The following is a 13,219-nucleotide window of genomic DNA, read 5'->3' on the forward strand; positions in this document are numbered from 1 at the left end:
TCGCCACGTGCAGGGAAGCGTTGCCCTGTCTGACACTGACGCTCCTCTTTCTACCTGCCTCTACCAACAACTCCCTGCCGCGCTCCAAACAGGTGTGCCCTCCTCCGAGGTGACCCGCTCTCCACGTGTCGGTTGGTGACCCCAGGCGTGGACAGTGGATTCCAGTCCCTTCCCTGGGACACTTGGACGTGTGTCAGGGGCAGCACAGCTCAGTGTGGCCCAGGCTCTGCTGGGGGATATGGGGAGCAACAGCTGGGCCCGTGCCCGCCACGTGCAGAGCGTGTCCACAGCCGTGGAGGGAGGACGGGGATGAGACATGGGCACCCAGAGCTCCGCCGGGTCCACCACCTGCCCAGGCCTCCGTGATGCCCCGCAATCTTCCCAACGAATCCAAGTCCTGGCTTTAGTGAGCTCAATAGGACTTTGTCACGTTAGACCCAAAGTGGCCTGATACACAGAAATTTCCAGAGACAGGCGGCTCCTGGCTCAACACGGACCCTGAAATGGTGTGAAAGCGACAGTGCCTGCCCCACAGAGAGTTCTCTGTTAGGGTTCATGTTGTTGCACTTGGGCCAAAACCGCTGTGCACTCCCTTCTTACACCCACCAGGCTGGCAGCTGAGGGGGTTCGTATGCTCTGACCCGCAGGCAGTGCTGGAAGCTGCCGGGCAGGGAAGGGAGCCCAGAGCATTAAAAAGAAACAACAAGTTCCGTGCTGTGTGACCACCTAGAGGGATGGGATAGGGAGGGTGGGAGGGAGACGCAAGAGGGAGGAGATATGGGGATATATGTATACATAGAGCTGATTCACTTTGTTATACAGCAGCAACTAACACAACACTGTAAAGCAATTATACTCCAATAAAGATGTTAAAAAAAAAAAAAAAGAAGAAGAAGAAGCAACAAGGCTCCCACCTGAATGGTGGGGCATTCGTGTGATTTAACATTAAAGCACTTTGTGCCCATGGGAGGGGGGCGTCTTTCTAGCATCTGTCCTCCTGCCCCTCGCATACACCCAGCCCCGGGTTGTCAAGATTGGACTTGGATGTAATTAGCAGTTCCAACTCCTCTAAGGCCCCATGTATACGCAGCCCATGGTGATTATACCAAGCATTTTGGTTTCTTATAATAGTCGCTTCTTATACTGATCAAGTCCCGTTTTGCACAGCATGAAAAAGGGCCAGAAGCATTCAGATACTCTGCAAGAAAATAAAATTCCAGAGGTTAAATGTTTCCTTACAATCCAAAGTGGCTCAAAGAATATATTGGTAAAATTTTTCCAGTTCACAGTTTTGAAGATCCTTAAGGGTGGGGGACATGCCTGCCTCTGGTGTTGGAGGGAGACTTAAAATAAATACCTTTGGTGGAATTTAAAAGCATCTCTGTTTAAAAGAATCTGCTTCAATGCCATGGAAGTCTACTACATAATTAACTGAATATTTAGTTGGCCCAAGATTAATTGTCAAACATTTTGGTGAAAAGAACTTCAATTAAGTACTACTGACTATGGATGCAAGTGAAACTATTTTTACAAAGCTTAGATGCACTTTTTTTTTTCTGGGTCAGCTTTTGTTTCTTCATCAAAATTCCTGATGATGGCAAACATGTGAGGAGCCTGATAAAGAAGATTCAGTTGTTCATAATCTGACCTGTACGTCCAATTCTACTACCAACAAGACAATGCCTTTCACTTCCTCCAAACACATTTGATGTTGAAAGAGTTGGGAGATGACTTAAACATCAACGATTAAAGTTATCCCAGCTATGCTTTACAGATAACCCATCTCCCTGCCTGCAGGAATGGGAGAACTTAAAGTTTGTTCATTGATAGAATCAACTCCAGATCAAACAAGAATGGCAGAATCTTTCGAATGTAAAACAGCCACTTTCCAGGACTACTCTCTTAAGCTCTCAAATATACTGTTAGAGGGACCACGCTCATTCACAGAAGTCGCTTGTGTTTTGGTAAATGCTGTGGGTCTGACTGTCCTCTGAATCCACTATCAGGACGGAAGTGGCAAAGATGAAGGAGAAGATGGAGAAGGTCCAGGGAACAGCGGTCCCCCCGTGACCCTTCCCCTCCCGGTGCTGAAACGCCCACCGGGGTCGTTTCCTTGGGCTTCTTGTCCGCTGACCCTTCCTCTCCCACATGACAGGGTAGCTGGAGGGCCACAGGCCCCGTCACTGTAGGTCATCCCCCTTTAAGACCACTGGTTGTCCAAGGTGCAATCAGATCTTGGAATAACTGGCCGGAGACTAGCTCATCTTGGCTGCCAGGGGCTGGGGCGGTTTGCCCAGAAAGGACCTTGCCCAGGCCCGGTTAGGAGCTGCACTGGGGAGCTGATTCTGTATCTGGAGGGTCAAGAAACAAGGGTGTCATGGGTGGAGGAGAGCTTGGATGTGTGGGTAGGGTGGCCCCACATACCCTTCTCCAGGACCAGCTCAGGGGAGATAGACGCAGAGGACCTGTGATGAAGATCGGTGAATAAATAAATCCAGCCAAACTCAAACCTTGTCAACAAGGTAGTATCTGGAGCCAAGAGACAAAAAACCACAAAAACAACCAAAGCAGAGACTCAAGGGGAGGAAAATGGGGACAGGAATATAATCAGTAAATAAACACTGGATGGTAGGATGCGTGTCGTCAAAACCTCAGTTGGGGCGTGAACCAAAACACACGGTGACCTTCACTGCTGCGGGCAAAGCCCAAAAGTGGTGAGGGTCAGGGGTAGGGGTGGGCTTCAGCCTGACTCTTGTTACTACGGGGACTTAGTGTAGGAACTGTAGTGCCTGCCACGGTGAAAACTCCACTCCACACACACACACACCCCAAAAACCCCACAACAACAACCTTAACGGGAACACTTTTTACGGGATGAAAATAAACACTACAGACTCGTGCTGGGAAGCGGATGCTGCCTGTTAGAGAGGGATGCTCTTCCCGTAAGTCTTTTAAGGAGTTTAAAGCAATCGTCACGTGCAAAGATGTCAGTTTGCACATTTTTTGAGTTTGGTTGTGCACATCACAACTTATCCACTGCTGTACAAAGGGATAAAGAAACAGAAGGTAAATTTTAAGAATCATTGCGGATTTCGTGTTTTGAATCGCCTGGCGAGGACACAGGAGGCCGAGCAGGAGGCCCTGAGCTGTTCCAGGTGAGAGATGATGGAGGTGGATGGATGAAAGTGGTGTTGGAAGGGGCAGAGAGCTGTGCGCAGAATTCAGAAGACATTCAGGGTGGAGAATGGACAGGACTGGGTGATGGGTTGTGGAGGATGGGATGGCGAGAGGGGCAAGAGGGGCTCTGCATTTCTGACTCAGCGACCTGGCAGATCTGTTGAATTTGAAAGACCCACGACGCGCCCAGCGGGAGCGCCCAGCGGGCAACTGAACATCCAGGGCAGGTCTGGAGCTCATGTGAGAGACCGGGCTGGAGATGGTTTGGGAGTGTCAGCGTATGGGGGTCTCTGATTCCACAGAAGTGGAGAGATTCACTCAGGAAAATGGGCTGAAGTGGAAAGGTGAGTGCCTAGGGGAACCTACAGGGAAACCGACATTTAAGGGCACATCCAAAGAGAAACGTAGAAATGAGATGGAGGTGGAGAGGGTTTGGCTGCTTTTTAAAATTTAGGTACTCCTGGAAAGGACAAATTATTAAATTCCTAACCCTTCAGTATAAAGTAGTGTATCAACTTTTTCCTGAGAGGAAAATGCATGAACACCTCAATTACTAAAACAGAGAGGTCCCCAGAGACAAAGTCTGAGTGCTGGATCTCCTGCCTACTCGTAATGGGACAGCGGCCAAAACTTTGCTCATCTGTAAAGTGGGAACCCTCCTAAGCCTGCTTACCCCCAGGGCTGTGGAGAGAAAGGGGGTTATAGGAAAACTCTACCCATGATCTCTGATCCTCTCATTGCTCTGTGTGTGTGTGTGTGTGTGTGTGTGTGTGTGTGTGTGTGTCCTAGCGCTGCTGTAATAAATTACCGCAAACTTGGTGGCTTAATTCAACACACATTTATTCTTTTACAGTTCTGGAGGCCAGAAGTCTGCAATTCATTTCACTGGTTCAAAATCAAAGTGTGGGCAGGGCCACGCTCCCTCCAGAGGCTCAGGGGAGGATCCGTTTCCTTGCCTTTCACAGCATCTAGAGCTGCGTTCCTTGAGTTCATCGGCTCCCGGCTCAATTTTCCATCATCCAATCCAGCAACATAGCATCTATGCTCTTCTGTGTCAAACCTCCCTCTGAGTCTCTCTTATAAGGACCCTTGAAATCACACCGGGCCCACCCCAGGGATCCAGGACAATCTCCCATCTCAAGATCCCTGACTTAATCACACTGCAAAGTCTCTTTTGCCAGATAAGAGAACATTCACAGGATCCAGAGCTTAGGGCAAGGACGTGTTTGGGAACCATTATTCAGCCGACCACACCGTGTGTGCTCTGTGGGATGCAGGCGGGGGAGGAGGGGCGGTGCTGGGATGGGGAGGGGGCCAGCCACATCTCAAGGCAAATCCAGCTTGATGGTCGCAGGTCCCGCTATGTCTACATGGGGGGTCGGCAAGGATGGAGGGGGGGCGAGAGTCACACGCTCGGGTCTGAACCCGAGACCGGCGGTTCTCCGAGTGTGGTCCCGGGAACTTGGGAATGCACAATTCGGACCACACCCCGGACCCCCTGAGACAGAAACTCTGAGGTGCTGAGTGAGTCCTGCCGAGGATTCAGATGCTGGCTCTCGGTGGCTCAGGTCTGAGCAGGGCCCGGAAGGAGGGGTGAGGCCAGCTTCTCAGCGCTGTGCTCAGCTCAGCAAAACCATGCAGAGCTTTAAAAAAATGACATTCGAATCAGAACCTGAGGGGGGAGGCCCTGGCAGTGGGTTAAGTTCCCAGGTGATGCTAAAGTGCCCCCCTCCTAGGGCAGGGGCCCCGTCGCACAACCTGGCCTTGTGGGGAGAAATCGGGGTTCCTAAATCAGCACTTCTCAAACTTGAGGGGGGTCAGAATCTCTGGAGGCCTTGCTCAGACTCAGATTCCCGCCCCTCCGCACCCCGAGAGAGCGGAGTCAGCAGGTCTGGGTGGGGCCCGAGATTGGGCATTTCTGACGAGTTTCCAGGTGATGTCGACAGCACTGGTCCAGGACCTCACGTGGAGAATCTATGCACTAATGTGTGATTTTAATACCAGCAGCCCCCGACAGCACTGGTCCAGGACCTCACGTGGAGAATCTATGCACTAATGTGTGATTTTAATACCAGCAGCCCCCGACAGCACTGGTCCGGAACCTCACGTGGAGAATCTATGCACTAATGTGTGATTTTAATACCAGCAGCCCGCCCCAAACACGTCTCCCAGACCAAGCTAAGACCCCTGAGCCTAAAAGCCTTAGAAATCAATTTATGAGATACTTTTCCCTGTTTTTTCTTTAGGGCAGACGGCACTGGAACTTAACTGTCGAAATTATGGTGTTTGTGACTTAAAGAAGGGGAACGAAATAGGGTGGAAATGGAGTTTAAGGGGAAAGTGAGGGGAGAAGGACATTAAAAACAGGTGGGATGGAGGAAGAATGTTCAAAATGACACTAACCGGCTTTTCGAATGGCCAGCACCTGACGGCGGTATGTGAGCGTGTGTGTCTGTGCGCGTCTGTGTGTCGGTGCCAGAGCACTGATGTAGTGAATAAATCCTCCAGCGTTCAGAGACAGCTCTCGACTTCTAATTATGAAGGGATAATTTTCAGTTTGGGTCAACAACGTAAGACAGTATCTGTCCAGACACCATCTGGGGGTCCTGCCTGCTCCCCTGACATCTCCGTCCATCACCCCGAAACCCTCAGTTCCAGGCCTTGGTAGTTCAGGCCCCTCCGGAAGATTCCTGTTAGTCTCCAGGGAACTTGAGTCACTGTAGACCCTGAAAAGGGCTGAAAACCTTTGACTTCCTTCATTCCTCTTTTTTCACCCCGAGGGGAAACTTAGCCCTTTCACCAGTGTTCCATTAAAAATGTAAAAATTCACTCCCACCAAGACTTTTTGTGGAAGATTCGGGGGCCAAGGAAGCTTCCTTGTGCCTCATCGCAATTCCCCACACTCCCCTGCCCCAGACCGCTTCACCTGCCTTCTCTCCTACCTCTTGCCTTGATCGTCTCATGAGCAGAATACATCCTTGTGCAAACACATCCCCCTTCCCCTCTCACACCTGAGGATTCAGCTGCGGTCCTCTGGAGCAGAGAGACCTACCCTCGATTACAAAAGCCATCATCGAAACACCTCTTTCAAACAAATCATTAGATTTCTGATCAAATTTTGAGGAATTCTGGTGAACAGTAATGTTCTCTGCTTTAGTAGGAATATTAGCTATATCCATCCATTCCGTTTGCAATAAACTTTACATTTTAGAATCACTTTAGATGTAAAGTAAGTGGAACGCTAGCGTGGAGAATTGCTGTATGCCTCACACCCGATTCCCCTTGTTAACATCTTACGCTACTGGGGTATATTTTTCACAATCAGCGAACCAACAGCGATGCATTATTATTACTATGTCCATGCTTTGTTCAGATGTCCTTAGTTCTTCCCTAAAGTCCTTTTCTGTCCCAGGATCCCATCCAGGACACCAGGTCACATCGGGTCATCATTATGTTGAGTGTGTCTCCCTAAGCTCCTCTGAAAAGTGACAGTTTCTCAGACTTGCCCTGTTCTTAATGACTTTTTCCATTTTGAGGTACTTTGTAGAAGGCCCTTCAATTTAGGTTTCTCTGGTGTTTTTCTCATGATTAGACTGGGCTTAGGGGATTTGGGAAGATGACAGAGGTGCCGTGTCCTTCGTGTCACATCATGTCATCAATGAGTTATCACTGATGACACTGACCTTGGCCACCTGGTGGAGGTCATGTTGGTCAGGCCTCCCCACTGTAAGGTTACTCTCCCCAGCCAAACCCACCTTTGTCCACACTGTCCTCTGTGGAAGGAGTCGCTAAGCACAGCCCACATTTAAGGTGGGAGTTATGCCCCAGCTCCTTGAGAAGGGAGTAGCTACAGAAGTTATTTGGAATTCTGAACATAAGAGCTACCCCCGCCCCCATTTATTTATTTACAATCATGTATTTTTGCAAGTATAGACACACAGATATTATTTAAACTTTGGATTATAACAATGTTACATAGTTTTCTTGCTCAAATTGTTCTAGCTTTGGCCATTCTTTCAGTTGGCACCTGTGTCCTTTTGACATAAGCCCATCATTTTGGTTTTTGAGCTCTTCTTTACTTTCTGGCACTACAAGACGCTCCAGGTTCATCTCCAGGTATAGTCCCTCCCTCATCCCTAGACTCAGCCATCTGTCCAAGGAGCCTTGGTCCCTTTTATTGAAGAACAGTATTAGAAACCAAGATCTGAGCACCAGCTGTGCTCATTGCCACTGGGGTGTCATTGCTCCTAAACCCTCTGAGCACACAGAACTTGGAAATACGTGAGTGTGTATTCACCTGTGTGTGTACTACCCACTGTTATTTCTGCATTTGTCCATCTGTGTCTAGATTAAGCTAAACATGAATCCATACTGATGTCTTATATGGACTCTCATAGAATTCCACACTGTTCATCCTAGGCTTTCCCCTTGGTCACCTGTGACCTCCCACTCCACACACCTCTAAGAAACAACTATCACCTGAGTACAGTGTGCAAGGACAGTGTCTCTTATCTTCAGCCTTCCAGGCTCCTCTTGTGCCCAGAGGTACTCAGGACAACACTGCCCTACCATCTTCAGTGAGTTTGTGTCATACTTTGTGACACAGATTCTCTTGTCAGTCTGCATTACATCCTGCAATCCCTGACCTCATAACTGATTTTTATAATCTGCACACATTAAGGTTTACTCTGTGCTGTAAGAGTCCATGGGTTTTGGTAAATGCAGAATGTCATGTCTCCACCACTACAGTGTCATCCAAAAGAGATTCTTAGCCCTATGTACTCCCCCTCTTCAACCCTCCTCCCCCAGCCAAGCTCCTGGCAATCACTGATCTGTTTCCCATCTCTGTGGTTGTTCCTTTACCAGAGTGTCATATAAATGGAGTCATGGGGGCACACAGCCTTTGTAGACTGGCTTCTTTCACTGAGCATAATGCATTTAAGATTCATCCACATGGTGTGGTTTGAATGTCTATTCCTTTTTTTAAAAAAATATTGATTCATATATCAAATATTTTAAAATTTTATTTATTTATTTATTTATTTATGGCTGTGTTTGGGTCTTCGTTTCTGTGCGAGGGCTTTCTCTAGTTGTGGCAAGCGGGGGCCACTCTTCATCACGGTGTGTGGGCCTCTCACTGTCGCGGCCTCTCTTGTTGCGGAGCACAGGCTCCAGACGCGCAGGCTCAGTAGTTGTGGCTCACGGGCCCAGGTGCTCCGCAGCATGTGGGATCTTCCCAGACCAGGGCTCGAACCCGTGTCCCCTGCATTGGCAGGCAGACTCTCAACCACTGCGCCACCAGGGAAGTCCTATTCCCTTTTAATCTCTGAATGCTATTCCATTGTCTGGATGGACCACAGTTTGTTTATCCATCACCTATTGAAGAACATCTTGCTTGTGTCCAGGTTTTGGCAATTATGAATAAAGCTGCTATAAACATGTGTGTGCAGGTTTTGAGTGCACATAAGTTTTCAAATCAGTAGGGTAAACACCTAGGAGTGTGATTGCGGGATCGTGTGGTAAGAGTTTGCTTAGCTCTGTAGAAACTGTCAGACTGTCTTCCAATGTGGCTGCACCACTTTGCTTTCCCACCTGCCACGAGTGAGAGTTCCTGCTGCCCCACATCTTCGCCAGAAACTGCTATTGTCAGTGTTCTGAATTTTCGCCATCCTTTAAAAAAGTGTGTACTGGTATCTCATTGTTCATTTCTTTTTTTTTTCCCAACCCATGCTGGAGCATGGCCAGTTTGGAGCATGGAACAAATTTTCCCTGGCCCTGGATTCTGCGTTTTATTTTTTAAATATATGATTTCATCAAGACCAAAGGGCTTAATGGGAAGCAGTAGCGCCCAGCTCTTCAGCTGCCCCTGAACCGGTGACACTCGTTAGTGTGTAAACAGAAGCCTCAGCCTGGTTAAGGGGCATCTGGATAGACAGCAGGGGGAAATAAAGTTACCGGAGAGTGGGGTGGAACACAGGCAGCTTTGGTCAGGGCAAAAGAACAGTTTTAAATACCTCATTAAAATATTTACAAAGACGCAAAAATTTTTTACCTTAGGAGGTGGCGGTTGAGAGTGGAATTTTCAGTGTCCCCACTGCCCACAACTGCTTGCATGCAGGACCAGGAGAAGCGCCCCTGACCGGTTGGTGTGCAACCGGCATGCAGCCTGGCCACACTTTCCTTTGCACGGGGTCTGACTCTCACTTACTCCTGACGAGCTCTCCAGGAACCCCCCCACTGGGGGCGTGTGCTCTTCTGTTTCAGGCAAGATCTTCCTGTTTTCCGGCCGCATCTGTCTCGCAACCAGCACAGATCTGTTTATGCAACTGTGCTTTGTCTCGGAGGGAACACTGCACGCTAGAAAATGAAGGAAGATCAGACTTCCGCCTCGAGCCGGCCTGCCGCGCTCCTTCAGCCTTTCCTCCCCCCCCCCCCCCCCCTCCTTTCCTCACTCTGATCCTTGATAGAATCCTTGGAAGTCTGGGATCACACTGGCATCACATCCCGCAGCTTACGTACACCGAGATATTGCTGGACCCTCTGACCTAGACAATCTCCCTGTTCTCTGGTCTACACCACGTATCTATTTTAAAAAACAAAAATATTTTTCTGTTCCTAAATGATCAATTCCAGTTTTTAAAGTTCACCAAAAATGGTCTAGATAATTCTCAAAATACCATGTTGTAACCGAGCAGGACCCTATGGGGCCTTCCCAGAGCAGACCCCCGCACCCCGTGTCCTCTGCCTGCATTTCCTCTATAGAAAACTTTTAGCCAAAGAATACATCTAATCAGAGAAGTGAGAAAATGCAAAAAGAAAGGAAAACAGTCTAGCAAGACAAAATAATAATACTTTAGCCATTAAACACAGTCAAGGACTTTTAGTTCTTCCTCAAGGGCTATAGAGAATATTCTGAGCCATGTCCTTTGAGCTGTTTTGCAGATACTGAAACCCCCTCCAGGGGGGAGAAGTTAACTGTCTGCTGCCCACAAGCACGGAGACCCCAGACCGGTTGGAACCAGAAGGTTGATGATGCCGACTCCCGATTACCTCACCACCAGCCAATCAGAAGAGTGTCCACGAGCTGACCACACACCCTTGCAACTCCCCCCTACCCTGTCTTTAAAAACCTTTCCCGGCCATTTAAAAAATTTTTTTATTTATTTTATTTATTTTTGGCTGCATTGAGTCTTCGTTGCTGTGCACGGGCTTTCTCTAGTTGCGGCGAGCGGGGGCTACTCTTCGTTGTCGTGTGCGGGCTTCTCATTGCAGTGGCTTCTCTTGTTGTGGAGTACCGGTTCTAGGCATGAGGGCTTCAGTAGTTGTGGCATGTGGGCTCAGTAGTTGTGGCTTGCGGGCTTCAGTAGTTGTGGCTCGTGGGCTCTAGAGCACAGGCTCAGTAGTTGTGGCGCACAGGCTTAGTTGCTCCATGGCATGTGGGATCTTCCTAGACCAGGGCTCGAACCCGTGTCCCCTGCATTGGCAGGCGGATTCTTAACCACTGCGCCACCAGGGAAGTCCCTTTCCCAGCCTTTTAAGCACTAGCTGCCCTGGACTCCTTGCTTGGCGCCTGCAATAAACACTGCACTTTCCTTCACCATGACCTGGTGTCAGTAGATTAGCTTTACTGTGACTCTGTGGTGTTGGATTTATTTGAACTTAAGGTACCAGGATGCAGCCATGATTTAGAAAAATGTATTACTTCTCTCTCTCCACGGAAAGGGACGAGAAGTAATGATGCCCTAGGAGTGACAAGCACCTATAGTCCCCAGATTTTAGTTTCTTAGAATCCCTCACCATTAAAACAAGGATTCCTGGGCAAAATGGCTGATTTGGGTCTGGAGTAGAGAAAGCATGAGGTGAGCCTGGAAGTGCTCCCAGACCAGTGGCGACTTGTAGAAGCTTCTCAGCTACCATGGGGCCCGGCCAGGAACCGACCCCAGCTCCTCAAACGCCAAAGCCAGCCATCCTTTCCAGGTCACTGGGCTGTGTTCTCCACTGTGAAATCTGCACTCTACAGAAGCTGTATCTTGGTGTCACTTTTTAATTTTAGAGTTTTGTCCCAGTCATCAGAGCAGTGCCTTCCTCACCTTGTCTTCTCCTCCTTTGCAATAAATAAGGCTTTTTTTTTTTTTTTTTTTGGCCATGCCGTGTGACTTGCAGAATCTTAGTTCCCCGCCCAGGGATCAAACCCAGGCCCCTGGCAGTGAGAGCGCCAAGTTCTAACCACTGGACCACCAGGGAATTCCCCGATAAATTAGGCTTTTCAAAAGCCAGTCACAGCCTGCCACGATCCAGGCTTAGGCTCTGAGCTTCTTTTATGTTGTGAAGTCTGCAAAGCTTCCCTGTTAAAAGCCCTGCGTGAATGTCCAGACCAGAGCTGACCTGGGGAAGTGCGTCCTTCTTCAGGCTGTCCTTCCTGCCCTGTGTGGCCACTTCCTCCCTCTTCTCCTGGGAAGAAGCAGATGAGGAATGAGGGCAGGGGTAAGAGTGGCAAAAGCAGAAGAAATAGAAAATACACTTTTTTCCAATGAATATTGAACCTTTTTTTTTTTTTTTTGGTAGAAAAGCTTTCGGCAGCACAAATTAAATTGCATTCCTGACACGAGCTGAAGGCACCTTATACGTATCAAGTGCACGGAATCCAAAAGCATTTCCCCCCAGATTTTCCAGAATGTTCTCAGGAGGCTCCTCCCCTGTAAAATAAAGGGATGTTGGGGCCCTCTCCTCAGTATAGGTGCTGTGTGGGCATCAAAATTTATCTCCAGACCATTAATTTCCACACGCATCTGCTCGAGGAGTTCTTCCTGCCTCCATGGTATGTTCATCTCCATCTAATTCACATTTTTTTTTTTGGCTGCATTGGGTCTTTTGTTGCTGCACGTGGGCTTTCTCTAGTTGCGGCGAGCAGGGGCTTCTCACTGCGGTGGCTTCTCTTGTTGTGGAGCACGGGTTCTAGGCATGAGGGCTTCAGTAGTTGTGACTCGCGGGCTCTAGAACGCAGGCCCAGTAGCTGTGGCTCACGGGCTCAGTAGTTGCAGCACACGGGTCCTAGAGCATGCGGGCTTCAGTAGTTGTGGCTCACAGGCTCTAGGGTGTGTGGGCTCAGTAGTTGTGGTGCATGGGCTTAGTTGCTCCACGGCATGTGGGATCTTCCCGGACCAGGGCTCGAACCCATGTCCCCTGCATTGGCAGGTGGATTCTTAACCACTGTGCCACAAGTCCCTAATTCACATTTTATTGTCCATCTTCATGCTACAAGTGTTGTCAAGTCCTGTAAGCATTCGGGGGCCCTCGACTGCCCCCTGGGCTTTCTGGCACCACTTATAGCTTTAATTTCCAGTCAGCTGTGATTCAGGATCACCAGGGCTCAGTGTCTGCCAAGAAGCATCTCGCCAGTAGCTCCTAATTTACCAAGTCTGTGCAAACAACATGCTTACTTAGAAGTGAAGTAAGGCTGCTGACTTTCTCCCTGCTTTTTCCGGGTACTCTGGGTCACTCAGCAGCCAAATCGACACTGAGGACGGCTGTTCCCGTCCCCTGAGGGTCTGGCAGGGATCCCAAAAGGCAGTTTCCCATCTCTGAGGCTGGGAGGCCTGAGACACCCCTGTGGAAATCATGCCTGCCAGGCTGCTCTGAGTCTTCCAGCCAGCGCTTCTCAAATGTGAGAAATGCACAGGCCATTTTAAAGGTGGAAAATCGTGCACAGTCGAGAATCCAGCTCAAAGGATCCTCTTTGAACACCACTGCACAAAAAAATGACATTTCATTTCATGCAACGTCCTTTCATTGCAAATGAGCATTGCAAAGAGTTCTGTCTGCACAACTGGTGTAATTTAGGACGCGCCTGCAGCCCTGGCAGTTGGGGAATGGATCTCATCCTTATTTTTAGACTTGTTCCTTGAGGAGCTGAAACAATTCACACTTTTACCTTCTCACTCTGCCTCGTGGCCCAGCTTCTGGGTGTAACAGTATCTCACTGAACCCCTGTTGCCCAGCTAGTCTTCCATCCTCACAACCATCCGCTGAGTCTGGAAGGGTC

The sequence above is a fragment of the Balaenoptera ricei genome, chromosome 13 (assembly GCF_028023285.1).
Source record: "Balaenoptera ricei isolate mBalRic1 chromosome 13, mBalRic1.hap2, whole genome shotgun sequence".
Lineage (NCBI taxonomy): Eukaryota > Metazoa > Chordata > Mammalia > Artiodactyla > Balaenopteridae > Balaenoptera > Balaenoptera ricei.